Genomic DNA, 4,146 nt, shown 5'->3' on the forward strand with positions numbered 1-4,146 from the left:
CAACAACGGGCTCAAAGACAAGAATACTTCTGAGACTGGCGCAGGACCTGACAGTGTTTCATGCTGTCATGTGCAGGGTCACTATGAGTTGGGACCAAATCAAAGGCACTTAACAAGAACAACAACACCTCGGTTGAGAGCTTTCCAACTCAGGGACAATATGAAGATGAGCACTGAGGTCACTGATTCTACCATGCCTTCAGGTTTGAGGAAGGATTAGTGAGCTCCTGCGTATTCTAGTAAGACAAACTGAGGCAAATGCTCCTATTTATATAGAAATTAACCAATAAACCATCAAGACACATAGAGCCTTAGTACTTAACATATAAATGTATGTACATAGATCCATTTCCCTATCTTTATATATAAATATATTTGCATATCTGAATATAGGCCTCTATATATGCCCTTTGCCTCCTAATTCTTCCCTATATTTCCTTTTACTTTCCTCTTATCCCACTATCGTGTTTGACATTCATTCAGCTTTCATTAATTCCTCTTGGCTACATTGCATTTGATCAAGCCCCACCAGGGAGCCTACGTACTCCTTGACATTAATTTTAGATCACTTGTTCCCTTGTCACTGGGTTTGTTGGCTCTCCCCTTCCATTCCCCCACCTCTCCCTCTCCTATATCCCCCCAGAAGCTTATAGTTCCCATTGTTTTTCCCTCTGGAAAGACATTGGGCCTCTACTCTAAAATTCCCTCAATGGAAGAACACTCTGATCTAATAACCTGGCCATCCTGTGATGTTCAACTTCCCTGACATGATCACTGAAAACAAAATGGGTGCATAAGCAAATGTGGTGAAGAATGCTGATGGTACCCATGTATCAAAAGATACAGCATCTGGGGTCTTAAAGGCTTGAAATCAAACAAGCAGCCATCTAGCTCAGAAGCAACAAAGCCCACATGGAAGAAGCACACCAGCCTGTGTGATCATGAGGTGTTGATGGGATCAGGTATCAGGCATCAAAGACCCAGAACAAAAAAATCATATCGACATGAATGAGAGGGAGCAGGAGTGGGTACCAGTGGTAGTTATATAATCACTTGTCAATTTTAGGATTAAGAGTGTAGGGGTGGAGTCAAGCTTGTCAATCAGATCATAGCCAATGAGGCTTCTGTGTGGGCATGGCCTTTTCCTGAGAATTCTGGGAAATCCGGTACTTCCTCCTTCCAGGCGGGAGACACTTTTCTCTCTCTACTCACACCCTGGGAGAGATAGCAGCTGATAAGACACATGGACCCACCCTGATGCAGTGACCCCTGCCAGCGCTGAGATGTTTTCAATGCCACTGGATCCAAAGACTTTCTACCCACTGGCCTGTGATCTTCTACATTCGATGTCATTGCATGTGTTTTGTGAGTCTGAAGAGGACTTTACAGATTCGTATCAGACATATGGGCTAATATTGGACTTATGGGCTTGATCTAGACTGGGCTGGGCTTTTTTTTCAATGTTCAATTACTCTTGTATATAAATCTCTTTCTTATACACATATGTGTGTCCATGGATTTTTTCTCTTGTCCACCCAGACTAACACAAGACCCAAAGCCCATCTGTATACAATTGAACATCCCCTCAGAGAAGGGTCACAAGGAAGAGACAAGCCAGTCAGGAGGAACTATAGCACCAATGAATCATACAAATTTCCTCTATTTCTTCAATGCTTCCTCCCTGCCCACTACCGTGGCCCCAATTCTACCTTACAAATCTGGCTAGACCAGAGCATATACATGGGTATAGATAACAGCTGGAAACACAGGGAATCCAGGACAGATAAACACCTCAGGACCAATAATGGAAGCATCCATACTAGGAGAGTAAGGGGAAGGTAGGGGGAGGATGTGGCAACCGATCACAATCATCTACATATAATTCCCTCCCAAGGGAACATACAACAGAAAAGTAGGTGAAGGGAGTCAGCAGTCAGTGTAAGACTTGAAAAAAAAAATAATTTTATAAATTATCAAGAGTTCATAAGGGAGGGAGGGACAGAGGGATGGCGGGAGGGCAGGGGGTAGGGTAGGGAAACAAATGAGGAGCTGATGCCAAGGGCTCCAGTAGAAAGAAAATGTTTTGAAAATGATGATGGCAACATATGCACAAATGTGCTTGATGCAATGGATGGATGGATGGATTGTGATAAGAGATTTATGAGCCCCCCAATAAAATTGTTTTTTAAAAAAATAGAGGAATGCATAGCTATATAGGACCCACTGTATAAAATGTTTAAGTACAGTTTCATTTGAGAAATGATGGGATTATCTATGATTTGGGACCACCTTTCACGGTAGGTAAAGTTCTAGGTCCGTGTACAGGTCCAAACATTCCATTCACCGTCTACTCATTCAACCGTCTCTCACTGAATACCTGTGCTATGCCAGGCAGTTTGCTAGGCCATGAGAATAAGCAGTTTCCACACAAGACAAAAATCTCCACTTTCAGGGAGCTTATAACCTACTGCAGAAGGCAGTCAGGAGAATGTTACATGAGTGTGGTGACGGGAGGTGACTTACTTATGGGTCTTGTATCCATTTCTCTAGAATTCTTTTGAAATGACCACGTTGTTGTTGTTAGGTGCCCACTAGTCATTTTCAACACACAATGCCCTCATGTACAACCGAACCAAGCACACCTGCTCCTGTGCCACCCTCATATGCTCATGTCGGAGTCCATGGATGCAGCCACGCTGCCAATCCAAAGGTCTTCCTGCTTGCCACTGCCCTGTGACTTTATCAGCAATGGTGTCTTTCTCCGGGGACTGGTCTCTCCCAACAATGTGTACAAAGTTTGTAAGATGAAGTCTGTCATCCTTGCCCCTAAGGAGCACACTGGCCTTACTTTCTCCAACACAGATCCGTTGACAGAGCAGAAAGCCTGTCTTTCTCTCACCTGGCCGTGTATGCCCTTCCTGCTCTTAGCAGCCCACCTTGGAACCCCCTCTGCCACGAGAGTCCCTGAGATGAGTAAATGACTAAGGAAATGGAGAGCAGAGGGGTGTGTGCGACTCTTCACCTGCTAAGAAATTCCAAAGAGCTGATTATCTTACACCTTCTTGTTAATAATGAATAAAATGCAGAAAAAATAATTGGGGTCCTGAGAGAAAGAGGCATAAAGTGATGACAAAGGAATGAGCTATTTTCTGGTTTTGTTTTTCAAATTTGCCCATTACAATGGAAGTTGTGTACATGGCTATTTTTCTCCTGTGTCTTCTCAAGTGATTTCTCCTTGTATTTACCCTTTTTACTCTCCTACTTGGCAAGATTTGACTTTCTGTTGGAAGGAGGACCTTGTTGCTACCTTTGTCTGGTTTTAGCCTAGAGATGAACAAACACCTTGCTGGGGTGCGTGTCCGCGTGGACCGTTGTGATGTTACCTTGATCTCGCTGCACCATTCAATGTAGGTGAGGGGTTTCTCACTGTAAACCTGGACCACTTTGTCCATTTGCTGACCTTTACAATGACTTCATCATCCTTGCAGATGGGCACTGACCGAACATTGTATTTTTGTCTCCGGTCCTAGGAAAGATGGGAAGACAAAATATTCCTGTGAATGTGGGAAGTTGCATCGAAATGCCTTTCCTGGTTTTGCTCCGGTCCAGTGTCACAAAGGGATTGAACTTCACTTTGGCCACTGCTCCTTCAGCAATAGCTCTAAAAGGCAAAAGATGAGGAGTAAACTTTATAGTGGTTGAGGAGAACTCCTGTGTCCTTGGGATGGAATGTGTGGGACAAGGGGGCTTGTAGCCAGAGAAAGAGCAGATAGGCTAAAAGGGGCAACCATTGGTAGGGTCTTCTCATCTGTATTATACATGGAGTTGGGATTTTTCCAAACCAGACGGGATCCATCACTATGTCTGGAGTTAAGAAGTGGTAAGATCAGCCCTTGTTCAAGGAGGGTGCGAGAGACCTGGTAGGGATTCAACAAGGGCATTGTAACCAAGAGAGATCACTGAAACCCAAATGAAGGCTGACCATGATAGTGGGACAAGAGGAAAGTAAAGGGAAATAGAGGAAAGAACTAGGGGACAAAGGGTATGTATTGAGGTTTTAAGACTGGAATGTACACATGTAAATATATTTATATAAGAGTGTGGGGAAACAGATCTACGTGCATATATTTATAGGTTTAGTATTAA

This window comes from Echinops telfairi, unplaced genomic scaffold, assembly GCF_000313985.2.
Source record: "Echinops telfairi isolate 266 unplaced genomic scaffold, ASM31398v2 ScPeMD7_3533;HRSCAF=4204_0, whole genome shotgun sequence".
Classification (NCBI taxonomy): domain Eukaryota; kingdom Metazoa; phylum Chordata; class Mammalia; order Afrosoricida; family Tenrecidae; genus Echinops; species Echinops telfairi.